This window comes from Cherax quadricarinatus, chromosome 24 (assembly GCF_038502225.1).
Source record: "Cherax quadricarinatus isolate ZL_2023a chromosome 24, ASM3850222v1, whole genome shotgun sequence".
NCBI classification, from domain to species: Eukaryota; Metazoa; Arthropoda; class Malacostraca; order Decapoda; family Parastacidae; genus Cherax; species Cherax quadricarinatus.
Genome location: NC_091315.1, coordinates 2,224,233 through 2,251,267, shown reverse-complemented (window position 1 = coordinate 2,251,267; position 27,035 = coordinate 2,224,233).

Here is a 27,035-nt window from a genome sequence, read left to right as displayed (position 1 = left end):
TGAATGGTAGTGATTTAGTCTAGTCTGCCGAAAAGTTTATAAACTCAGTCGTCTGAGTAGCTTGAAAAGAAGTGAGATGTTTGAGCCGTGTGAGTACTCTGGCTCTCTTTAGAGGCAAACTTTTCAAAAGTACATAGCGACGAGGCTAGGTATGGTTCCCGAGTGACTTAGAACGCCTTGGTATGGCTCTATATTGGCGGGTTGGTGTACAATAACAAAAATAGAACTCACTCTGGAAATAGGTTGAAGTCCTAATGTAATATCAAAGATGCGTTGAATTTCAGGGTCGGTATTCTCGGTGGTATCAGGCTCTCAGCTCTCAAAAGTTAGGCTCCATCTGAGTCATTCCTGGCACTCAGGCCGCAGCCCAGGTGCAGACTGACCCATGAGGCTTTCCGAATGCCTGATGATGAGCACAGGTGAGCCAAAAGGATTGTTATGATGACAACTAACGTACGTAACTTTGTTTTCCTAGTACCTGAGGTGGTTGCAACACTAGTCCTCACTCTAGTTAAATCTAATAATTATTAATCGTAAAAAGTATTAGCAGAAATAGCTTTCTAATAAATATGTCCTAGTGTTTGCTTATATGTTTTTCTAAGTCATGCCAAGAATACAGCTAATATGCACGAATATGGCTGCAACACCCCAGCAACATTGTTCAATAACAAGAATTCTCTGCATCACCTTGGTATCTTTATTGAGAGACGTTTCACGGCTTGATTAATCTAATACAGAATCAGGGGAAGAAATGGAGAGGTGCAGCAGTTGAAGACGTTGTCACATGTGGGCGTTACCAACTAGATGTTGGTCAGGCTCATAAGCTGCGTCAAAGGTCTACTAATAGGATTGTAGATGTAGAGAGATGCAGCAGTTAAAGCTGTGGTAAAATTAGGGCCGGGCCAAAAAGTGGAAGTGGGTCAGGCCCGTGAAATGAGCCGTACATTTCGTAAAGAAAATATCTCATACATCTCCATTTCTAAGTCTATGGTCCACCATTTATGAATTGCTACCCCTATTAGGGCTCGCCCTCATGTGACAACATCTTTAACTGCTGCATCTCCTCACTTTCCCACTGGCTGCAGTATAAATACCCACGTGTTCAGGGATTCTTATGAGATTAATAAAACCTGCGGCAGAGACAAAACTTTTCCCAATAAACATACCCTGAACTTGTACATGTGTCAAGTTCATAAACCTGTCAGTATTGAACTGCATATATTCACTGCCAACGTTTGAGAAGAAATAAAAAAGCCAATTAAAAACACGATCAAATGAATAATTCTCTGCAGAAAAGATCAGTGCAAAAAATTGTCAGAAAAATCTTCAGAAAAAAATTGATTCTGTTTCAGTATCCATAAAATGGAGAAATGAATGAAGTTCGTTTGAAACAGTTTGAAACAAAGATCACAGAAAAGAAAGTTCCTTCAATCTGTTTCATGTGATCAGCTGCCAATGAATTTTGTGGAGAGTTATTCTGTTGTTATTCTTCTACTCTAAACAGTTTAAATAACTCCTAAGATCTTCGGACTAAACTGAAGATGTAATTCACTAGAGGCAACAACTCACTGTATAAACAAGAACTGGGAACTAAAGTCAAGGATTATTGCAAGTGATGTACTTGAAGACAGACATATTACCTTCAACACAGAACCTGATGTACATGACAAGTTACTTGACTTTGATGGTGTCACAGGTAAAGTAAGTTTGTTGGAAATTGTATCTGCAGTTGACTCAAGAATCCTACAGCCTTCGCTGTAGGATTCTTCAGTCAACTGCAGAGATGAATGGATTGTAGGCAGCAGAAGTAGTGGCGATGTAAAAATGATGTAATCAGTCCATCAACCTTGAAGAAATAATTTGGGGTGGTCAGTCCCTCAGCCTGGAGAAAAGCTCAGTTCCACAGTCTCGAAAAATATGAATCTGAAGCATGAGAATGAAGTGAAGGTGAGGTGTGGAAGATCTCGAACACGTTGCAGGAGGCGAGACACACTAGGAGAAGCAAGAAGGCAAGAACTGAGGAGCACTGCAGCAAGCCTACTGACTCATGCTTGGCAGGTACCTCTGGAATCCAACCTTTCTCACTCATAACTAGTGGTAAAGCGATGAAGTTGTGGAAGATGTCTGCTGCCTATTATACTAAACTCACAAGGGTTAACAATACATTCTCATCTGTATTTAACTGAGGCAGCCAACCTAGTGCGTCAAACTTCTCAATAGGAAAAATACCCAACTGTTTCACCTGTGTCATACTCATACACTAAGCTACGTATCATCAATAATTAAGGCTTTTGATATACGTCTTCCTGGTTTTCACGTCGCTGAACCTGAATATGTAAATTATCAAGATCAGGAAGAAATAAACATCACTAAAGTAATGGACGTGGAAAGTGTACTTCAAGATTGAGGTGTTTCAAGACAACAAGAATATTTTTGTTAGCAAGTCTGAGAATGAGGACGTAGCTTGTGGGAAAGTTCAAATGATGAAGTATCTGAGTTGAAGCCAAATTTGCTCACGGGGCTAAAACTTTTTTTTTTTTTTCATGTCTTCGTCAAGAAAGTTTTGAAACGACATATCCTCCATTCAACGTGGAACCTTTGACCTACTGGAGTGATACTCCTACAAGATGCTCTTTCTGAAGGAAAGCAAAGTAACTGATGGGTTACGGAGGCACTTTAGCACCGTCAGTCAGAGTAGTATAACAAGGTTGGTTTTGTACACCAACCCTGTTAAGCGTACATTACATGTGATATGTGTTGCACAGAAGCCTTGGCGACCTCTTATTTGATAAATTAGACACATGTGCAACTCTTGGGTATCAGACACTGCAACTTCTTGGGATCTTAATACTTGGGAATTCTTCGCTTGCCTAATTCTTGGGCACGACCTACTTCAACATTGAACAAATGTTACACGACCTATGACTTCTGCACCTCTCCTGCCAACGGTTTATAAGCTCCTTCTCAGCACGTATGCCGTATTCTATTCAAGATTGATGGACTGACCACATCGACTCAAGGTTGAGGGACTGATTACCTCATTCTCCTCCTGTTCTTCAAGATTCTCCTTTGTATGGACTGATGAAGCCACTGTGTGGCGAAACGTTTCCTCAATAAAGATACCCAAGAGTTGCACATGTGTCTAATTTATCAACATGTCGGTTCTCTGAACCATTCATCTACAGACCTCTTATTTCTCACCATACAGCCATATCGTGGCTGTTTCACACAATAATTGTTCATTTACCCACGTCGGAGGATGCTAAATATACTTCTGAACCTTGATTCCAGCCGATAAACCCATTTTCCGCCTCGATGACTCCGGATTAATAATACTCTAACTTTAATCAGTATTACATCGTCTTATCGTCAGCGTCTCTCTCTTTCGTGTATTCCTCCTCTGGAGATTCTCATTCAAATTTGCTAAATGCGTCAACTCGCATTTCTGTACACAATTATTACAACATTCAAATTTACACATTCTGAATTTAGGAAGATGATAAACATTTTCCACAGTTGTATGACTGTGGATGTGGTACCTGTCTCACATTCACTAATCATTCTGCCTCCAACACTCTCCACATTTTACCACTGATTCATTTACCCATTCATCGTACGAAATTTATCACCTAGTTTAATGACAAGCATTACGATCCGTTTTTTGAGCCCTGAAAATTTACGTTGTTAATTCGTCAAAACCCTGAGGCATACAAGTGCAGGTCGAATATTGTATCACGTTTATCAGGCACTTACTCCTATATAACTGATAACTCAATAGGTACAACGTGTGTCTACAGTGTAATGCTCGTATTTTCACTTGCTAATACAGTACACCAATAAAGGACAACAAAATTAGCGAAATATTATGCAGTAATCGAAATTAAGTATAAAAGCTCAGCAATGTCAGTTTTTGTAATCATTACACATGAGGGATATTTGTTCCATTCTAGAGCAGGTAGTGACGTTGGGCATGTTTAATTACACGAGTTGTCCCTGTTTACCCAGCAGTAAGCAGGTCCTTGGTGGTTAGGTAAGTATCCAAGTATCGTATCCAAGATACGATACTACGTGCCGCAAAATGCCCTTCTCACACTATACCACTCACTTATTTATCCATACCTCACCTATGCTATTTGTGCTTGGGGATCAACTGCAGCAACACACCTAAAGCCAATAATAACCCAACAAAAAGCTGCAGGAAGAATAATCACTAAATCCCATCCCTGGCAACACCCCCCCCCACTCTTCATAGATCTAAACTTACTCCCTGTTCAGAACATCCACACTTACTACTGTGCAATCTACATCTACAGGACCTTAAACTCCAATATCAACCTTGACCTAAAACGCTTTCTTGATAGTTGTGACAGAACCCACAGGCATAACACCGGACACAAACATCTCTACGACATTCCCCGTGTCCGACTAAACCTTTACAAAAATTCAATGTATGTCAAAGGCCCTAAAATCTGGAATACCCTACCTGAGAACTCTAGAACTGCAGACACATTCATCACCTTCAAAACTACCATTAGAAAACATCTTATCTCCCTGATACACCCCGTCAACTAACTACACGAATACCACCTGGTGGTTCACACTTACACTCACTCACCCATTTGACCATAAACAGAAATATTAATCTCAATCTTAAAATAATGAATCCTATAATACTCCAAGAGAGGGAGCCAAGGCCGGGCCACCACTTGGACAAGGCCGGGCCACCACTTGGACAAGGCCGGGCCACCACTTGGACAAGGCCGGGCCACCACTTGGACAAGGCCCGGGCCACCACTTGGACAAGGCCGGGCCACCACTTGGACAAGGCCGGGCCACCACTTGGACAAGGCCCGGGCCACCACTTGGACAAGGCCGGGCCACCACTTGGACAAGGCACGGGGCACCACTTCGACAAGGCCCGGGCCACCACTTGGACAAGACCCGGGCCACCACTTGGATAAGGCCCGGGCCACCACTTGGACAAGGCCGGGCCACCACTTGGACAAGACCCGGGCCACCACTTGGACAAGACCCTGGCCACCACTTGGACAAGGCCCGGGCCACCACTTGGACAAGGCCCGGGCCACCACTTGGACAAGGCCCGGGCCACCACTTGGACAAGGCCCGGGCCACCACTTGGACAAGGCCCGGGCCACCACTTGGACAAGGCCCGGGCCACCACTTGGACAAGGCCCGGGCCACCACTTGGACAAGGCCCGGGCCACCACTTGGACAAGGCCCGGGCCACCACTTGGACAAGGCCCGGGCCACCACTTGGACAAGGCCCGGGCCACCACTAGGACAAGGCCCGGGCCACCACTTGGACAAGGCCCGGGCCACCACTTGGACAAGGCCCGGGCCACCACTTGGACAAGGCCCGGGCCACCACTTGGACCTGGGCCACCACTTGGACAAGGCCCGGGCCACCACTGGGACAAGGCCCGGGCCACCACTTGGACAAGGCCCGGGCCACCACTTGGACAAGGCCCGGGCCACCACTTGGACAAGGCCCGGGCCACCACTTGGACAAGGCCCGGGCCACCACTTGGACAAGGCCCGGGCCACCACTTGGACAAGGCCCGGGCCACCACTTGGACAAGGCCCGGGCCACCACTTGGACAAGCCCGGGCCACCACTTGGACAAGGCCCGGGCCACCACTTGGACAAGGCCCGGGCCACCACTTGGACAAGGCCCGGGCCACCACTTGGACAAAGCCCGGGCCACCACTTGGACAAGGCCCGGGCCACCACTTGGACAAGGCCCGGGCCACCACTTGGACAAGGCCGGGCCACCACTTGGACAAGGCCGGGCCACCACTTGGACAAGGCCCGGGCCACCACTTGGACAAGGCCCGGGCCACCACTTGGACAAGGCCGGGCCACCACTTGGACAAGGCCCGGGCCACCACTTGGACAAGGCCCGGCCCACCACTTGGACAAGGCCCGGGCCACCACTTGGACAAGACCCGGGCCACCACTTGGACAAGGCCCGGGCCACCACTTGGACAAGGCCCGGGCCACCACTTGGACAAGGCCCGGGCCACCACTTGGACAAGGCCCGGGCCACCACTTGGACAAGGCCCGGGCCACCACTTGGACAAGGCCCGGGCCACCACTTGGACAAGGCCCGGGCCACCACTTGGACAAGGCCCGGGCCACCACTTGGACAAGGCCCGGGCCACCACTTGGACAAGGCCCGGGCCACCACTTGGACAAGGCCCGGGCCACCACTTGGACAAGGCCCGGGCCACCACTTGGACAAGGCCCGGGCCACCACTTGGACAAGACCCGGGCCACCACTTGGACAAGGCCCGGGCCACCACTTGGACAAGGCCCGGGCCACCACTTGGACAAGGCCCGGGCCACCACTTGGACAAGGCCCGGGCCACCACTTGGACAAGGCCCGGGCCACCACTTGGACAAGGCCCGGGCCACCACTTGGACAAGGCCCGGGCCACCACTTGGACAAGGCCCGGCCCACCACTTGGACAAGACCGGGCCACCACTTGGACAAGGCCCGGGCCACCACTTGGAGCCCGGGCCACCACTTGGACTAGGCCGGGCCACCACTTGGACAAGGCCGGGCCACCACTTGGACAAGGCCCGGGCCACCACTTGGACAAGGCCCGGGCCACCACTTGTACAAGGCCGGGCCACCACTTGGACAAGGCCCGGGCCACCACTTGGACAAGGCCCGGCCACCACTTGGACAAGCCCGGGCCACCACTTGGACAAGGCCCGGGCCACCACTTGGACACCACTTGGGCCCGGGCCACCACTTGGACAAGGCCCGGGCCACCACTTGGACAAGGCCCGGGCCACCACTTGGACAAGACCCGGGCCACCACTTGGACAAGGCCCGGGCCACCACTTGGACAAGGCCCGGGCCACCACTTGGACAAGGCCCGGGCCACCACTTGGACAAGGCCCGGGCCACCACTTGGACAAGGCCCGGGCCACCACTTGGACAAGGCCCGGGCCACCACTTGGACAAGGCCCGGGCCACCACTTGGACAAGGCCCGGGCCACCACTTGGACAAGGCCCGGGCCACCACTTGGACAAGGCCGGGCCACCACTTGGACAAAGCCCGGGTCACCACTTGGACAAAGCCCGGGCCACCACTTGGACAAGGCCCGGGCCACCACTTGGACAAGGCCCGGGCCACCACTTGGACAAGTCCCGGGCCACCACTTGGACAAGGCCCGGGCCACCACTTGGACAAGGCCCGGGCCACCACTTGGACAAGGCCCGGGCCACCACTTGGACAAGGCCCGGGCCACCACTTGGACAAGGCCCGGGCCACCACTTGGACAAGGCCCGGGCCACCACTTGGACAAGACCCGGGCCACCACTTGGACAAGGCCCGGGCCACCACTTGGACAAGGCTAGGGCCACCACTTGGACAAGGACCCGGGCCACCACTTGGACAAGGCCCGGGCCACCACTTGGACAAGGCCCGGGCCACCACTTGGACAAGGCCCGGGCCACCACTTGGACAAGACCCGGGCCACCACTTGGACAAGACCCGGGCCACCACTTGGACAAGACCCGGGCCACCACTTGGACAAGACCCGGGCCACCACTTGGACAAAGGGCCGTGCCACCACTTGGACAAGACCCGGGCCACCACTTGGACAAGGCCCGGGCCACCACTTGGACAAGGCCCGGGCCACCACTTGGACAAGGCCCGGGCCACCACTTGGACAAGGCCCGGGCCACCACTTGGACAAGGCCACCCGGGCCACCACTTGGACAAGACCCGGGCCACCACTTGGACAAGACCCGGGCCACCACTTGGACAAGGCCCGGGCCACCACTTGGACAAAGCCCGGGCCACCACTTGGACAACTTGGACCCGGGCCACCACTTGGACAAGGCCCGGGCCACCACTTGGACAAGGCCCGGGCCACCACTTGGACAAGGCCCGGGCCACCACTTGGACAAGGCCCGAGCCACCACTTGGACAATGCCCGGGCCACCACTTGGACAAGGCCCGGGCCACCACTTGGACAAGGCCCGGGCCACCACTTGGACAAGGCCCGAGCCACCACTTGGACAAAGCCCGGGCCACCACTTGGACAAGGCCCGGGCCACCACTTGGACAAAGCCCGGGCCACCACTTGGACAAGGCCGGGGCCACCACTTGGACAAGGCCGGGCCACCACTTGGACAAGGCCCGGGCCACCACTTGGACAAGGCCCGGGCCACCACTTGGACAAGGCCGGGCCACCACTTGGACAAGGCCCGGGCCACCACTTGGACAAGGCCGGGCCACCACTTGGACAAGGCCCGGGCCACCACTTGGACAAGACCCGGGCCACCACTTGGACAAGGCCCGGGCCACCACTTGGACAAGGCCCGGGCCACCACTTGGACAAGACCCGGGCCACCACTTGGACAAGGCCCGGGCCACCACTTGGACAAGGCCCGGGCCACCACTTGGACAAGACCCGGGCCACCACTTGGACAAGGCCCGGGCCACCACTTGGACAAGGCCCGGGCCACCACTTGGACAAGGCCCGGGCCACCACTTGGACAAGGCCCGGGCCACCACTTGGACAAGGCCCGGGCCACCACTTGGACAAGGCCCGGGCCACCACTTGGACAAGGCCCGGGCCACCACTTGGACAAGGCCGGGCCACCACTTGGACAAGGCCCGGGCCACCACTTGGACAAGGCCCGGGCCACCACTTGGACATGGCCTGGGCCACCACTTGGACAAGGCCCGGGCCACCACTTGGACAAGGCCCGGGCCACCACTTGGACATGGCCCGGGCCACCACTTGGACAAGGCCCGGGCCACCACTTGGACAAGGCCCGGGCCACCACTTGGACAAGGCCCGGGCCACCACTTGGACAAGGCCCGGGCCACCACTTGTACAAGGCCGGGCCACCACTTGGACAAGACCCGGGCCACCACTTGGACAAGACCCGGGCCACCACTTGGACAAGACCCGGGCCACCACTTGGACAAGACCCGGGCCACAGCTTGGACAAGACCCGGGCCACCACTTGGACAAGGCCCGGGCCACCACTTGGACAAGACCCGGGCCACCACTTGGACAAGACCCGGGCCACCACTTGGACAAGACCCGGGCCACCACTTGGACAAGGCCCGGGCCACCACTTGGACAAGGCCGGGCCCCCACTTGGACAAGACCCGGGCCACCACTTGGACAAGACCCGGGCCACCACTTGGACAAGACCCGGGCCACCACTTGGACAAGACCCGGGCCACCACTTGGACAAGGCCCGGGCCACCACTTGGACAAGGCCCGGGCCACCACTTGGACAAGGCCCGGGCCACCACTTGGACAAGGCCCGGGCCACCACTTGGACAAGACCCGGGCCACCACTTGGACAGGCCCGGGCCAACTTGGACCCGGGCCACAGCTTGGACAAGACCCGGGCCACCACTTGGACAAGGCCCGGGCCACCACTTGGACAAGACCCGGGCCACCACTTGGACAAGACCCGGGCCACCACTTGGACAAGACCCGGGCCACCACTTGGACAAGGCCCGGGCCACCACTTGGACAAGACCCGGGCCACCACTTGGACAAGGCCCGGGCCACCACTTGGACAAGACCCGGGCCACCACTTGGACAAGACCCGGGCCACCACTTGGACAAGGCCCGGGCCACCACTTGGACAAGACCCGGGCCACCACTTGGACAAGGCCAGGCCACCACTTGGACAAGGCCCGGGCCACCACTTGGACAAGACCCGGGCCACCACTTGGACAAGGCCGGGCCACCACTTGGACAACCACTTGGACCCGGGCCACCACTTGGACAAGGCCCGGGGCACCACTTGGACAAGACCCGGGCCACCACTTGGACAAGACCCGGGCCACCACTTGGACAAGACCCGGGCCACCACTTGGACAAGACCGGGCCACCACTTGGACAAGGCCGGGCCACCACTTGGACAAGGCCCGGGCCACCACTTGGACAAGACCCGGGCCACCACTTGGACAAGGCCGGGCCACCACTTGGACAAGGCCCGGGCCACCACTTGGACAAGGCCCGGGCCACCACTTGGACAAGACCCGGGCCACCACTTGTACAAGGCCGGGCCACCACTTGGACAAGACCCGGGCCACCACTTGGACAAGACCCGCGCCACCACTTGTACAAGGCCGGGCCACCACTTGGACAAGACCCGGGCCACCACTTGGACAAGGCCCGGGCCACCACTTGGACAAGGCCGGGCCACCACTTGGACAAGGCCCGGGCCACCACTTGGACAAGACCCGGGCCACCACTTGGACAAGACCCGGGCCACCACTTGTACAAGGCCGGGCCACCACTTGGACAAGACCCGGGCCACCACTTGGACAAGGCCCGGGCCACCACTTGGACAAGACCCGGGCCACCACTTGGACAAGACCCGGGCCACCACTTGGACAAGACCCGGGCCACCACTTGGACAAGACCCGGGCCACCACTTGTACAAGGCCGGGCCACCACTTGGACAAGGCCCGGGCCACCACTTGGACAAGACCCGGGCCACCACTTGGACAAGACCCGGGCCACCACTTGGACAAGGCCCGGGCCACCACTTGGACAAGACCCGGGCCACCACTTGGACAAGGCCCGGGCCACCACTTGGACAAGGCCCGGGCCACCACTTGGACAAGACCCGGGCCACCACTTGGACAAGACCCGGGCCACCACTTGGACAAGACCCGGCCACCACTTGGACAAGACCCATGCCACCACTTGGACAAGACCCGGGCCACCACTTGGACAAGACCCGGGCCACCACTTGGACAAGACCCGGGCCACCACTTGGACAAGACCCGGGCCACCACTTGGACAAGACCCGGGCCACCACTTGGACAAGACCCGGGCCACCACTTGGACAAGACCCGGGCCACCACTTGGACAAGACCCGGGCCACCACTTGGACAAGACCCGGGCCACCACTTGGACAAGACCCGGGCCACCACTTGGACAAGACCCGGGCCACCACTTGGACAAGACCCGGGCCACCACTTGGACAAGACCCGGGCCACCACTTGGACAAGACCCGGGCCACCACTTGGACAAGACCCGGGCCACCACTTGGACAAGACCCGGGCCACCACTTGGACAAGACCCGGGCCACCACTTGGACAAGACCCGGGCCACCACTTGGACAAGACCCGGGCCACCACTTGGACAAGGCCCGGGCCACCACTTGGACAAGGACCCGGGCCACCACTTGGACAAGACCCGGGCCACCACTTGGACAAGACCCGGGCCACCACTTGGACAAGACCCGGGCCACCACTTGGACAAGACCCGGGCCACCACTTGGACAAGACCCGGGCCACCACTTGGACAAGACCCGGGCCACCACTTGGACAAGACCCGGGCCACCACTTGGACAAGACCCGGGCCACCACTTGGACAAGACCCGGGCCACCACTTGGACAAGACCCGGGCCACCACTTGGACAAGGCCACCCCGGGCCACCACTTGGACAAGACCCGGGCCACCACTTGGACAAGACCCGGGCCACCACTTGGACAAGACCCGGGCCACCACTTGGACAAGACCCGGGCCACCACTTGGACAAGACCCGGGCCACCACTTGGACAAGACCCGGGCCACCACTTGGACAAGACCCGGGCCACCACTTGGACAAGCCCGGGCCACCACTTGGACAAGGCCGGGCCACCACTTGGACAAGGCCCGGGCCCGCGACTAATTCCCTTGGTATAAACCTTGGTAATAAATACCGACAAGTTGGTTTAGAAAGACACGTAAGCAAACACTATAACATATTTATTAGAAAACGTTTCGGTCCTGGGACCTTGATCACTTCTAACATACAGAGGTAGAAAGACATTATATATATAGGCGGAGAGTGAGATGTGACGCACGTGACCTGAGGAATGTCATAAGAACATAAGAATGGAGGAACACTGTAGAAGGCCTACTGGCCCATGCGAGGCAGGTCCTTATCAAAACAACCTCATAGACAGAGGTTGTTTTGATAAGGACCTGCCTCGCATGGGCCAGTAGGCCTTCTACAGTGTTCCTCCATTCTTATGTTCTTATGACATTCCTCAGGTCACGTGCGTCACATCTCACTCTCCGCCTATATATATAATGTCTTTCTACCTCTGTATGTTAGAAGTGATCAAGGTCCCAGGACCGAAACGTTTTCTAATAAATATGTTATAGTGTTTGCTTACGTGTCTTTCTAAACCAACTAATTCCCTTCCCACTGCTAGGATTATCGTTTCTGACTTTGTAATAATAGTTTATAATAACGTTCACTATCTCTCTACATGTACGTCTCTTGCAACTCATATTTCACGTCTCATGTCTAGCCGAGATTGCTGTCTCTGCGTCAACATCATTCACCATTTCTGGTTTCTTCCTGTTCCTGACCTATTAAATTTAGCTTAGCTGACGACTCCCAGTGTTTTCTTGTTAATGTAATTCCTTATCTCTTAAATACCTTCTTCTGGTACGTTAGTTATCATTTCATTTTCTCTGTCAACGTTCTAACTTCACATTCAAGGATCTTCTCTCTTTTCCTTGCATTCACTTTGTTGATATTTAGGTATTCAACTACATCATTTAATCTTTGTAGTCGTATTCTTGAAACCTGATTAATTGCTACCGCTTAGACTCTTGAGAGAGTAAACCATACCCCCGGCCGGGATTGAACCCGCGGTCATAGAGTCTCAAAACTCCAGCCCGTCGCGCTAGCCACTAGACCAGCTAGCCACAATAAGATTCATCCAACTAGGTATATTTCTACACCATAGGAAAGTTAGCACAGGCACCTCTGTTGACGGCAGTGAAGGGACTTGAGCTAGAGTTCGTCACGGCCACGCTAGCTGGAGATTCGTCTGTAAAAACTTGCATTTGTGGTCACAGAGGTGCCTGTGCTAACTTTCCTATGGTGTAGAAATATACCTAGTTGGATGAATCTTATTGTGGCTAGCTGGTCTAGTGGCTAGCGCGACGGGCTGGAGTTTTGAGACTCTATGACCGCGGGTTCAATCCCGGCCGGGGGTATGGTTTATTTGCAATCGTGTCATTACGATTTCTTAAGTCATCTTGAGAGAGTATATTGCATCTATTTTACAATTACTTTCTATTTACCAATAACTCATTCTTCTCTAAATATAATAAAAAATAAAGTTTTTATAAAAGCATTAGGATTATAATGTCTCCTCCAGCCAAATCTTTGACGAGACATTTCTCCAGGACACAGCTGGCGAAACATCTCTTCAACACACCCAGCTCTTGCACCTGTCTTAATAATTATTCTCATGTAATGTAATAATAGCCTGACATATCTATTAACTATATAGTTCACTGTTGTTACGAATTGTTTCTACTGCCTCAAACATCACTGCTGTTACGAATTGTTTCTACTGCCTCAAACATCACTGCTGTTACGAATTGTTTCTACTGCCTCAAACATCACTGCTGTTACGAATTGTTTCTACTGCCTCAAACATCACTGCTGTTACGAATTGTTTCTACTGCCTCAAACATCACTGCTGTTACGAATTGTTTCTACTGCCTCAAACATCACTGCTGTTACGAATTGTTTCTACTGCCTCAAACGTCACGGCTGTTACGAATTGTTTCTACTGCCTCAAACGTCACTGTTGTTACGAATTGTTTCTACTGCCTCAAACATCACTGCTGTTACGAATTGTTTCTACTGCCTCAAACGTCACTGCTGTTACGAATTGTTTCTACTGCCTCAAACATCACTGCTGTTACGAATTGTTTCTACTGCCTCAAACGTCACTGCTGTTACGAATTGTTTCTACTGCCTCAAACGTCACTGTTGTTACGAATTGTTTCTACTGCCTCAAACGTCACTGTTGTTACGAATTGTTTCTACTGCCTCAAACGTCACTGTTGTTACGAATTGTTTCTACTGCCTCAAACGTCACTGTTGTTACGAATTGTTTCTACTGCCTCAAACGTCACTGCTGTTACGAATTGTTTCTACTGCCTCAAACGTCACTGTTGTTACGAATTGTTTCTACTGCCTCAAACGTCACTGTTGTTACGAATTGTTTCTACTGCCTCAAACGTCACTGTTGTTACGAATTGTTTCTACTGCCTCAAACGTCACTGTTGTTACGAATTGTTTCTACTGCCTCAAACGTCACTGTTGTTACGAATTGTTTCTACTGCCACAAACATCACTGCTGTTACGAATTGTTTCTACTGCCTCAAACATCACTGCTGTTACAAATTGTTTCTACTGCCTCAAACATCACTGCTGTTACGAATTGTTTCTACTGCCTCAAACATCACTGCTGTTACAAATTGTTTCTACTACCTCAAACATCACTGCTGTTACGAATTGTTTCTACTGCCTCAAACATCACTGCTGTTACGAATTGTTTCTACTGCCTCAAACATCACTGCTGTTACAAATTGTTTCTACTACCTCAAACATCACTGCTGTTACGAATTGTTTCTACTACCTCAAACATCACTGCTGTTACGAATTGTTTCTACTGCCTCAAACATCACTGCTGTTACGAATTGTTTCTACTGCCTCAAACATCACTGCTGTTACGAATTGTTTCTACTGCCTCAAACATCACTGCTGTTACGAATTGTTTCTACTGCCTCAAACATCACTGCTGTTACGAATTGTTTCTACTGCCTCAAACATCACTGTTGTTACGAATTGTTTCTACTGCCTCAAACATCACTGCTGTTACGAATTGTTTCTACTGCCTCAAACGTCACTGCTGTTACGAATTGTTTCTACTGCCTCAAACATCACTGCTGTTACAAATTGTTTCTACTGCCTCAAACATCACTGCTGTTACGAATTGTTTCTACTGCCTCAAACGTCACTGCTGTTACGAATTGTTTCTACTGCCTCAAACGTCACTGCTGTTACGAATTGTTTCTACTGCCTCAAACATCACTGCTGTTACGAATTGTTTCTACTGCCTCAAACATCACTGCTGTTACAAATTGTTTCTACTGCCTCAAACATCACTGCTGTTACAAATTGTTTCTACTGCCTCAAACATCACTGCTGTTACAAATTGTTTCTACTGCCTCAAACGTCACTGCTGTTACGAATTGTTTCTACTGCCTCAAACATCACTGCTGTTACAAATTGTTTCTACTGCCTCAAACATCACTGCTGTTACAAATTGTTTCTACTGCCTCAAACGTCACTGCTGTTACGAATTGTTTCTACTGCCTCAAAGATAATTTATTAGCAAGGAACAGACGGGGAGGCAGCTGTTACTGGGGCTACATTGTATAACTTTATCTTGCTGAGCAGACTGAGATATTGCCAAGATAATAGTTTATGTTGATCTTGTTAATTATCTTGAATTCATTCGGAAAAACACCTTAGTATCCACGTTTGTACTCAAGACTAAATCTTCTGTAGTTCCTATTCCTTATTTTAATGTCCCTTGCTCGCTTCTATATTTTTTCACCTCTTTGTTCTTTTCCACTTTATCCTAATTCCTTCGCCAGTCATTCTTACATTTACTCGTCCTTCTCTTGTGGTTACGTCTTCCAGATCAATATCACAGATGAGTGTCGGCCTCTCTCACATTGTTGGCCTCCCTCACAGTGTTGGCCTCCCTCACAGTGTTGGCCTCCCTCACAGTGTTGGCCTCCCTCACAGTGTTGGCCTCTCTCATAGTGTTGGCCTCTCTCATAGTGTTGGCCTCCCTCACAGTTGTTAGGTAAGACACATATGCAACAGTTAGGTATCTTTATTATGAAACGTTTCGCCTACACAGTAGGCTTCTTCAGTCAAGTACAGAAAAGTTGATAGAAGCAGAAGATACTTGAAGACGATGTAATCAGTCCATCACCCTTAAAGTTTTGAGGTGGTCAGTCCCTCAGTCTGTCACTTCATCTCCATATTGTTTCATACTATGGAACAATGCTCTTCTCCAGACTGAGGGACTGACCACCTCAAAACTTTAAGGGTGATGGACTGATTACATCGTCTTCAAGTATCTTCTGCTTCTATCAACTTTTCTGTACTTGACTGAAGAAGCCTACTGTGTAGGCGAAACGTTTCATAATAAAGATACCTAACTGTTGCATATGTGTCTTACCTAACAACCTGTCGGTATTTTATACCATTTTAATGTTCACTCCCTCACAGTGTTGGCCTCTCTCATAGTGTTGGTCTCCCTCACAGTGTTGGCTTCTCTCACAGTGTTGGCCTCCCTCACAGTGTTGGCCTCTCTCACAGTGTTGGCCTCCCTCACAGTGTTGGCCTCCCTCACAGTGTTGGCCACCCTCACAGTGTTGGTCTCCCTCACAGTGTTGGCCTCTCTCACAGTGTTAGCCTTTCTCACAGTGTTAGCCTCTGTCACAGTGTTGGCTTCCCTCACAGTGTTGGCCTCCCTCACAGTGTTGGTCCCCCTCACAGTGTTGGCCTCTCTCACAGTGTTGGCCTCCCTCACAATGTTTGCTTCACTCACAGTGTTGGTCTCCCTCACAGTGTTGGCCTCTCTCACACTGTTGGCCTCCCTCACAGTGTTGGCCTCTCTCACAATGTTGGCCTCCCTCATAGTGTTGGCCTCCCTCACAATGTTGGCCTCCCTCATAGTGTTGGCCTCCCTCACAGCGTTGGCCTCCCTCAAAGTGATGGCCTTCCTCACAGTGTTGGCCTCCCTCACAGTGTTGGCCTCCCTCACAGTGTTGGCCTCCCTCACAGTGTTGGTCTCCCTCACAGTGTTGGCCTCTCTCACAGTGTTGGCCTCTCTCACAGTGTTCGCCTCCCTCACAGTGTTGGTCTTCCTCACAGTGTTGGCCTCCCTCACAGTGCTGGCCTCCCTCACAGTGTTGGCCTCTCACAGTGTTGGCCTCTCTCACAGTGTTGGCCTCTCTCAGAGTGTTAGCCTCTCTCGCAGTGTTAGCCTCTCTCAGTGTTGGCCTCTCTCATAGTGTTGGCCTCTCTCATAGTGTTGGCCTCCCTAACAGTGTTGGCCTCTCTCATAGTGTTGACCTCTCTCACAGTGTTGGTCTCCCTCACAGTGTTGGCTTCTCTCACAGTGTTGGCCTCCCTCACAGTGCTGGCCTCTCTCACAGTGTTGGCCTCCCTCAGAGTGTTGGCCTCCCTCAGAGTGTTGGCCACCCTCACAGTGTTGGCCACCCTCACAGTGTTGGTCCCCCTCACAGTGTTGGCCTCCCTCACAGTGTTGGCCACCCTCACAGTGTTGGCCACCCTCACAGTGTTGGTCTCCCTCACAGTGTTGGCCTCCCTCACAGTGTTGGCAACCCTCACAGTGTTGGCCACCCTCACAGTGTTGGTCTCCCTCACAGTGTTGGCCACCCTCACAGTGTTGGCCTCCCTCACAGTGTTGGCAACCCTCACAGTGTTGGCCACCCTCACAGTGTTGGTCTCCCTCACAGTGTTGGCCACCCTCACAGTGTTGGTCTCCCTCACAGTGTTGGCCACCCTCACAGTGTTGGTCTCCCTCACAGTGTTGGCCACCCTCACAGTGTTGGCCACCCTCACAGTGTTGGTCTCCCTCACAGTGTTGGCCACTCTCACAGTGTTGGTCTCCCTCACAGTGTTGGCCACCCTCACAGTGTTGGCCACCCTCACAGTGTTGGTCTCCCTCACAGTGTTGGCCACCCTCACAGTGTTGGTCTCCCTCACAGTGTTGGCCACCCTCACAGTGTTGGCCACCCTCACAGTGTTGGTCTCCCTCACAGTGTTGGCCACCCTCACAGTGTTGGCCACCCTCACAGTGTTGGCCACCCTCACAGTGTTGGTCTCCCTCACAGTGTTGGCCACCCTCACAGTGTTGGTCTCCCTCACAGTGTTGGCCACCCTCACAGTGTTGGCCACCCTCACAGTGTTGGTCTCCCTCACAGTGTTGGCCACCCTCACAGTGTTGGCCACCCTCACAGTGTTGGCCACCCTCACAATGTTGGCCACCCTCACAGTGTTGGCCTCCCTCACAATGTTGGCCACCCTCACAGTGTTGGCCACCCTCACAGTGTTGGCCACCCTCACAGTGTTGGCCACCCTCACAGTGTTGGCCACCCTCACAATGTTGGCCACCCTCACAGTGTTGGCCACCCTCACAGTGTTGGCCACCCTCACAGTGTTGGCCACCCTCACAGTGTTGGCCACCCTCACAGTGTTGGTCTCCTTCACAGTGTTGGCCACCCTCACACTGTTGGCCACCCTCACAGTGTTGGTCTCCCTCACAGTGTTGGCCACCCTCACAGTGTTGGCCACCCTCACAGTGTTGGCCACCCTCACAGTGTTGGCCACCCTCACAATGTTGGCCACCCTCACAGTGTTGGCCACCCTCACAGTGTTGGCCACCCTCACAGTGTTGGCCACCCTCACAGTGTTGGCCACCCTCACAGTGTTGGTCTCCCTCACAGTGTTGGCCACCCTCACAGTGTTGGCCACCCTCACAGTGTTGGCCACCCTCACTGTGTTGGTCTCCCTCACAGTGTTGGCCACCCTCACAGTGTTGGCCACCCTCACAGTGTTGGTCTCCCTCACAGTGTTGGCCACCCTCAGAGTGTTGGCCACCCTCACAGTGTTGGCCACCCTCACAGTGTTGGCCACCCTCACAATGTTGGCCACCCTCACAGTGTTGGCCACCCTCACAGTGTTGGCCTCCCTCACAGTGTTGGCCACCCTCACAGTGTTGGCCACCCTCACAGTGTTGGTCTCCCTCACAGTGTTGGCCACCCTCACAGTGTTGGCCACCCTCACAGTGTTGGCCACCCTCACAGTGTTGGTCTCCCTCACAGTGTTGGCCACCCTCACAGTGTTGGCCACCCTCACAGTGTTGGTCTCCCTCACAGTGTTGGCCACCCTCACAGTGTTGGCCACCCTCACAGTGTTGGCCACCCTCAGAGTGTTGGCCACCCTCACAATGTTGGCCACCCTCACAGTGTTGGCCACCCTCACAGTGTTGGCCACCCTCACAGTGTTGGCCACCCTCACAGTGTTGGTCTCCCTCACAGTGTTGGCCACCCTCACAGTGTTGGCCACCCTCACAGTGTTGGCCACCCTCACAGTGTTGGCCACCCTCACAGTGTTGGTCTCCCTCACAGTGTTGGTCTCCCTCACAGTGTTGGCCACCCTCACAGTGTTGGTCTCCCTCACAGTGTTGGTCTCCCTCACAGTGTTGGCCACCCTCACAGTGTTGATCTCCCTCACAGTGTTGGCCACCCTCACAGTGTTGGTCTCCCTCACAGTGTTGGTCTCCCTCACAGTGTTGGCCACCCTCACAGTGTTGGTCTCCCTCACAGTGTTGGCCACCCTCACAGTGTTGGTCTCCCTCACAGTGTTGGTCTCCCTCACAGTGTTGGCCACCCTCACAGTGTTGGTCTCCCTCACAGTGTTGGCCACCCTCACAGTGTTGGTCTTCCTCACAGTGTTGGTCTCCCTCACAGTGTTGGTCTCCCTCACAGTGTTGGCCACCCTCACAGTGTTGGTCTCCCTCACAGTGTTGGCCACCCTCACAGTGTTGGTCTTCCTCACAGTGTTGGTCTCCCTCACAGTGTTGGTCTTCCTCACAGTGTTGGCCACCCTCACAGTGTTGGTCTTCCTCACAGTGTTGGCCACCCTCACAGTGTTGGTCTTCCTCACAGTGTTGGTCTCCCTCACAGTGTTGGTCTCCCTCACAGTGTTGGCCACCCTCACAGTGTTGGTCTTCCTCACAGTGTTGGCCACCCTCACAGTGTTGGTCTTCCTCACAGTGTTGGTCTCCCTCACAGTGTTGGTCTCCCTCACAGTGTTGGCCACCCTCACAGTGTTGGTCTCCCTCACAGTGTTGGCCACCCTCACAGTGTTGGTCTTCCTCACAGTGTTGGTCTCCCTCACAGTGTTGGTCTCCCTCACAGTGTTGGCCACCCTCACAGTGTTGGTCTCCCTCACAGTGTTGGCCACCCTCACAGTGTTGGTCTCCCTCACAGTGTTGGCCACCCTCACAGTGTTGGTCTTCCTCACAGTGTTGGTCTCCCTCACAGTGTTGGCCACCCTCACAGTGTTGGTCTCCCTCACAGTGTTGGTCTCCCTAACAGTGTTGGCCACCCTCACAGTGTTGGTCTCCCTCACAGTGTTGGCCACCCTCACAGTGTTGGTCTCCCTCACAGTGTTGGCCACCCTCACAGTGTTGGTCTTCCTCACAGTGTTGGTCTCCCTCACAGTGTTGGCCACCCTCACAGTGTTGGCCACCCTCACAGTGTTGGCCACCCTCACAGTGTTGGTCTTCCTCACAGTGTTGGTCTCCCTCACAGTGTTGGTCTCCCTCAGAGTGTTGGCCACCCTCGCAGTGTTGGTCTCCCTCACAGTGTTGGTCTTCCTCACAGTGTTGGTCTCACTCACAGTGTTGGCCACCCTCACAGTGTTGGTCTCCCTCACAGTGTTGGCCACCCTCACAGTGTTGGTCTCCCTCACAGTGTTGGTCTTCCTCACAGTGTTGGTCTCCCTCACAGTGTTGGTCTCCCTCACAGTGTTGGTCTCCCTCACAGTGTTGGCCTCCCTCACAGTGTTGGTCTCCCTCACAGTGTTGGTCTCCCTCACAGTGTTGGTCTCCCTCACAGTGTTGGTCTCCCTCACAGTGTTGGTCTTCCTCACAGTGTTGGTCTCCCTCACAGTGTTGGTCTCCCTCACAGTGTTGGTCTCCCTCACAGTGTTTGCCTCCCTCACAGTGTTGGTCTCCCTCACAGTGTTGGTCTCCCTCACAGTGTTGGTCTCCCTCACAGTGTTGGCCACCCTCACAGTGTTGGTCTCCCTCACAGTGTTGGTCTTCCTCACAGTGTTGGTCTCCCTCACAGTGTTGGTCTCCCTCACAGTGGTGGTCTCCCTCACAGTGTTGGCCTCCCTCACAGTGTTGGATTCCCTCACAGTGTTGGTCTCCCTCACAGTGTTGGTCTCCCTCACAGTGTTGGTCTCCCTCACAGTGTTGGTCTTCCTCACAGTGTTGGTCTCCCTCACAGTGTTGGTCTCCCTCACAGTGTTGGTCTCCCTCACAGTGTTGGCCTCCCTCACAGTGTTGGTCTCCCTCACAGTGTTGGTCTCCCTCACAGTGTTGGTCTCCCTCACAGTGTTGGTCTCCCTCACAGAGTTGGTCTCCCTCACAGTGTTGGTCTCCCTCACAGTGTTTGTCTCCCTCACAGTGTTGGCCACCCTCACAGTGTTGGTCTCCCTCACAGTGTTGGTCTTCCTCACAGTGTTGGTCTCCCTCACAGTGTTGGCCACCCTCACAGTGTTGGTCTCCCTCACAGTGTTGGCCACCCTCACAGTGTTGGTCTCCCTCACAGTGTTGGTCTTCCTCACAGTGTTGGTCTCCCTCACAGTGTTGGTCACCCTCACAGTGTTGGTCTCCCTCACAGTGTTGGCCACCCTCACAGTGTTGGTCTCCCTCACAGTGTTGGTCTCCCTCACAGTGTTGGTCTCCCTCACAGTGTTGGCCACCCTCACAGTGTTGGTCTCCCTCACAGTGTTGGTCTCCCTCACAGTGTTGGCCACCCTCACAGTGTTGGTCTCCCTCACAGTGTTGGCCACCCTCACAGTGTTGGTCTCCCTCACAGTGTTGGCCACCCTCACAGTGTTGGTCTTCCTCACAGTGTTGGTCTCCCTCACAGTGTTGGCCACCCTCACAGTGTTGGCCACCCTCACAGTGTTGGTCTCCCTCACAGTGTTGGTCTCCCTCACAGTGTTGGCCTCCCTCACAGTGTTGGTCTCCCTCACAGTGTTGGCCTCCCTCACAGTGTTGGCCTCCCTCACAGTGTTGGCCTCCCTCACAGTGTTGGCCTCCCTCACAGTGTTGGCCTCCCTCACAGTGTTGGCCTCCCTCACAGTGTTGGTCTCCCTCACAGTGTTGGTCTCCCTCACAGTGTTGGTCTCCCTCACAGTGTTGGCCTCCCTCACAGTGTTGGCCTCCCTCACAGTGTTGGTCTCCCTCACAGTGTTGGTCTCCCTCACAGTGTTGGCCTCCCTCACAGTGTTGGTCTCCCTCACAGTGTTGGTCTCCCTCACAGTGTTGGCCTCCCTCACAGTGTTGGCCTCCCTCACAGTGTTGGCCTCCCTCACAGTGTTGGTCTCCCTCACAGTGTTGGTCTCCCTCACAGTGTTGGCCTCCCTCACAGTGTTGGTCTCCCTCACAGTGTTGGTCTCCCTCACAGTGTTGGCCTCCCTCACAGTGTTGGCCTCCCTCACAGTGTTGGTCTCCCTCACAGTGTTGGTCTCCCTCACAGTGTTGGCCTCCCTCACAGCGTTGGCCTCCCTCACAGTGTTGGCCTCCCTCACAGTGTTGGTCTCCCTCACAGTGTTGGTCTCCCTCACAGTGTTGGCCTCCCTCACAGTGTTGGTCTCCCTCACAGTGTTGGTCTCCCTCACAGTGTTGGCCTCCCTCACAGTGTTGGCCTCCCTCACAGTGTTGGTCTCCCTCACAGTGTTGGTCTCCCTCACAGTGTTGGTCTCCCTCACAGTGTTGGTCTCCCTCACAGTGTTGGCCTCCCTCACAGTGTTGGTCTCCCTCACAGTGTTGGTCTCCCTCACAGTGTTGGCCTCCCTCACAGTGTTGGCCTCCCTCACAGTGTTGGTCTCCCTCACAGTGTTGGTCTCCCTCACAGTGTTGGTCTCCCTCACAGTGTTGGTCTCCCTCACAGTGTTGGTCTCCCTCACAGTGTTGGCCTCCCTCACAGTGTTGGTCTCCCTCACAGTGTTGGTCTCCCTCACAGTGTTGGCCACCCTCACAGTGTTGGCCACCCTCACAGTGTTGGTCTTCCTCACAGTGTTGGTCTCCCTCACAGTGTTGGTCTCCCTCACAGTGTTGGCCTCCCTCACAGTGTTGGCCTCCCTCACAGTGTTGGTCTTCCTCACAGTGTTGGTCTCCCTCACAGTGTTGGCCTCCCTCACAGTGTTGGTCTCCCTCACAGTGTTGGCCACCCTCACAGTGTTGGCCACCCTCACAGTGTTGGTCTTCCTCACAGTGTTGGTCTCCCTCACAGTGTTGGTCTCCCTCACAGTGTTGGCCTCCCTCACAGTGTTGGTCTCCCTCACAGTGTTGGTCTTCCTCACAGTGTTGGTCTCCCTCACAGTGTTGGTCTCCCTCACAGTGTTGGCGTCCCTCACAGTGTTGGCCACCCTCACAGTGTTGGTCTCCCTCACAGTGTTGGTCTCCCTCACAGTGTTGGCCACCCTCACAGTGTTGGTCTTCCTCACAGTGTTGGTCTCCCTCACAGTGTTGGTCTCCCTCACAGTGTTGGCCTCCCTCACAGTGTTGGCCTCCCTCACAGTGTTGGCCTCCCTCACAGTGTTGGCCTCCCTCACAGTGTTGGCCTCCCTCACAGTGTTGGTCTCCCTCACAGTGTTGGTCTCCCTCACAGTGTTGGCCTCCCTCACAGTGTTGGCCTCCCTCACAGTGTTGGTCTCCCTCACAGTGTTGGTCTCCCTCACAGTGTTGGTCTCCCTCACAGTGTTGGCCTCCCTCACAGTGTTGGTCTCCCTCACAGTGTTGGTCTCCCTCACAGTGTTGGTCTCCCTCACAGTGTTGGCCTCCCTCACAGTGTTGGCCTCCCTCACAGTGTTGGCCTCCCTCACAGTGTTGGTCTCCCTCACAGTGTTGGCCACCCTCACAGTGTTGGTCTCCCTCACAGTGTTGGTCTCCCTCACAGTGTTGGCCTCCCTCACAGTGTTGGCCACCCTCACAGTGTTGGTCTCCCTCACAGTGTTTTTCTCCCTCACAGTGTTGGTCTCCCTCACAGTGTTGGTCTCCCTCACAGTGTTGGTCTCCCTCACAGTGTTGGTCTCCCTCACAGTGTTGGCCACCCTCACAGTGTTGGCCACCCTCACAGTGTTGGTCTTCCTCACAGTGTTGGTCTCCCTCACAGTGTTGGTCTCCCTCACAGTGTTGGCCTCCCTCACAGTGTTGGCCTCCCTCACAGTGTTGGTCTTCCTCACAGTGTTGGTCTCCCTCACAGTGTTGGCCTCCCTCACAGTGTTGGTCTCCCTCACAGTGTTGGCCACCCTCACAGTGTTGGCCACCCTCACAGTGTTGGTCTTCCTCACAGTGTTGGTCTCCCTCACAGTGTTGGTCTCCCTCACAGTGTTGGCCTCCCTCACAGTGTTGGTCTCCCTCACAGTGTTGGTCTTCCTCACAGTGTTGGTCTCCCTCACAGTGTTGGTCTCCCTCACAGTGTTGGCGTCCCTCACAGTGTTGGCCACCCTCACAGTGTTGGTCTCCCTCACAGTGTTGGTCTCCCTCACAGTGTTGGCCACCCTCACAGTGTTGGTCTTCCTCACAGTGTTGGTCTCCCTCACAGTGTTGGTCTCCCTCACAGTGTTGGCCTCCCTCACAGTGTTGGCCTCCCTCACAGTGTTGGCCTCCCTCACAGTGTTGGCCTCCCTCACAGTGTTGGCCTCCCTCACAGTGTTGGTCTCCCTCACAGTGTTGGTCTCCCTCACAGTGTTGGCCTCCCTCACAGTGTTGGCCTCCCTCACAGTGTTGGTCTCCCTCACAGTGTTGGTCTCCCTCACAGTGTTGGTCTCCCTCACAGTGTTGGCCTCCCTCACAGTGTTGGTCTCCCTCACAGTGTTGGTCTCCCTCACAGTGTTGGTCTCCCTCACAGTGTTGGCCTCCCTCACAGTGTTGGCCTCCCTCACAGTGTTGGCCTCCCTCACAGTGTTGGTCTCCCTCACAGTGTTGGCCACCCTCACAGTGTTGGTCTCCCTCACAGTGTTGGTCTCCCTCACAGTGTTGGCCTCCCTCACAGTGTTGGCCACCCTCACAGTGTTGGTCTCCCTCACAGTGTTGGTCTCCCTCACAGTGTTGGTCTCCCTCACAGTGTTGGTCTCCCTCACAGTGTTGGTCTCCCTCACCCTCCTCATGCGCTTCATCAATCTTCATTGGAACAATTAAAAGTATTAATCCTACCCTTATATCCTGTGTGTGTGTGTGTGTGTGTGTGTGTGTGTGTGTGTGTGTGTGTGTGTGTGTGTGTGTGTGTGTGTGTACTCACCTATTTGTGGTTGCAGGGGTCGAGTCCTAGCTCCTGGCCCCGCCTCTTCACCGGTTGCTACTAGGCCCTCTCTCTCCCCGCTCCATGAGCTTTATCAAACCTCATCTTAAAACTGTGTATGGTTCCTGCCTCCACTACGTCATTTTCTAGGCTATTCCACTGCCTTACAACTCTATGACTGAAGAAATACTTCCTACTATCTCTCTGACTCATTTGTGTCTTCAACTTCCAATTGTGGCCACTTGTTTCTGTGTCCCCTCCCTGGAACATCCTGTCTTTGTCCACCTTGTCTATTCCACGCAGTATTTTATATGTCGTTATCATGTCTCCCCTGACCCTCCTGTCCTCCAGTGTCGTCAGGCCGATTTCCCTTAATCTTTCTTCATAGGACATTCCCCTTAGCTCTGGAACTAACCTTGTTGCAAACCTTTGTACTTTCTATAGTTTCTTGACGTGCTTTATCAAGTGTGGGTTCCAAACAGGTGCTGCATACTCCAGTATGGGCCTGACATACACGGTGTACAGTGTCTTGAATGATTCCTTATTAAGGTATCGGAATGCTGTTCTCAGGTTTGCCAGGCGCCCATATGCTGCAGCAGTTATCTGATTGATGTGTGCTTCCGGAGACATGCTCGGTGTTATACTCACCCCAAGATCTTTCTCCTTGAGTGAGGTTTGCAGTCTTTGGCCACCTAGCCTATACTCTGTCTGTGGTCTTCTGTGCCCTTCCCCTATCTTCATGACTTTGCATTTGGCAGGATTAAATTCGAGAAGCCATTTGCTGGACCAGGTGTCCAGTCTGTCCAGGTCTCTTTGAAGTCCTGCCTGGTCCTCATCAGATTTAATTCTCCTCATTAACTTCACATCATCTGCAAACAGGGACACTTCTGAGTCTAACCCTTCCGTCATGTCGTTCACATATACCAAAAATAGCACTGGTCCTAGGACCGACCCCTGTGGGACCCCGCTCGTCACAGGTGCCCACTGTGATACATCATTACGTACCATGACTCGTTGTTGCCTCCCTGTCAGGTATTCTCTGATCCATTGCAGTGCCCTTCCTGTTATATGCGCCTGATGCTCTAGCTTCTGCACTAATCTCTTGTGAGGAACTGTGTCAAAGGCCTTCTTGCAGTCCAAGAAGATGCAATCAACCCACCCCTCTCTCTCTTGTCTTACTTCTGTTATTTTATCATAAAACTCCAGAAGGTTTGTGACACAGGATTTGCCTTCCGTGAATCCGTGCTGGTTGGCATTGATACTCCTATTCCGTTCCAGGTGCTCCACCACTCTCCTCCTGATAATCTTCTCCATAATTTTGCATACTATACACGTCAATGACACAGGTCTATAGTTTAGTGCCTCTTTTCTGTCTCCTTTTTTGAAAATGGGAACTACATTTGCCGTCTTCCATACCTCAGGTAGTTGCCCAGTTTCCGGGGATGTGTTGAAGATTGTGGTAAGTGGTACGCACAACATATCTGCTCCCTCTCTAAGGACCCGCGGAGAGATGTTGTCCGGTCCCATTGCCTTTGAGGTATCGATGTCCCTTAGCAGTTTCTTCACCTCCTCCTCATCTGTATGTATGTCGTCCAACACTTGTTGGTGTATTCCTTGTTGGTGTCCCCATCTGGTCTGTCCCCCCAGAGTCCTTCCTGTCTCTACTGTAAATACTTCCTTAAATCTCGTGTTGAGCTCCTCACATACCTCTTGATCGTTTCTTGTGAGTTCTCCACCTTCTTTCCTCAGCCTTATCACCTGGTCCTTGACTGTTGTCTTCCTCCTAATGTGGCTATACAGCAGTTTCGGGTCAGATTTGACTTTCGATGCTATGTCATTTTCATACTGTCGCTGGGCCTCCCTCCTTATCTGCGCATACTCGTTTCTGGCTCTTCTACTAATCTCCTTGTTTTCCTGGGTCCTATGCCTCCTGTACCTTTTCCATTCTCTGTTGCACTTAATTTTTGCCTCCCTACACCTTCGGGTAAACCAAGGACTCGTTTTGGTCTTCCTATTATTTCTGTTTCCCTTGGGAACAAAACTTTCCTCTGCCTCCT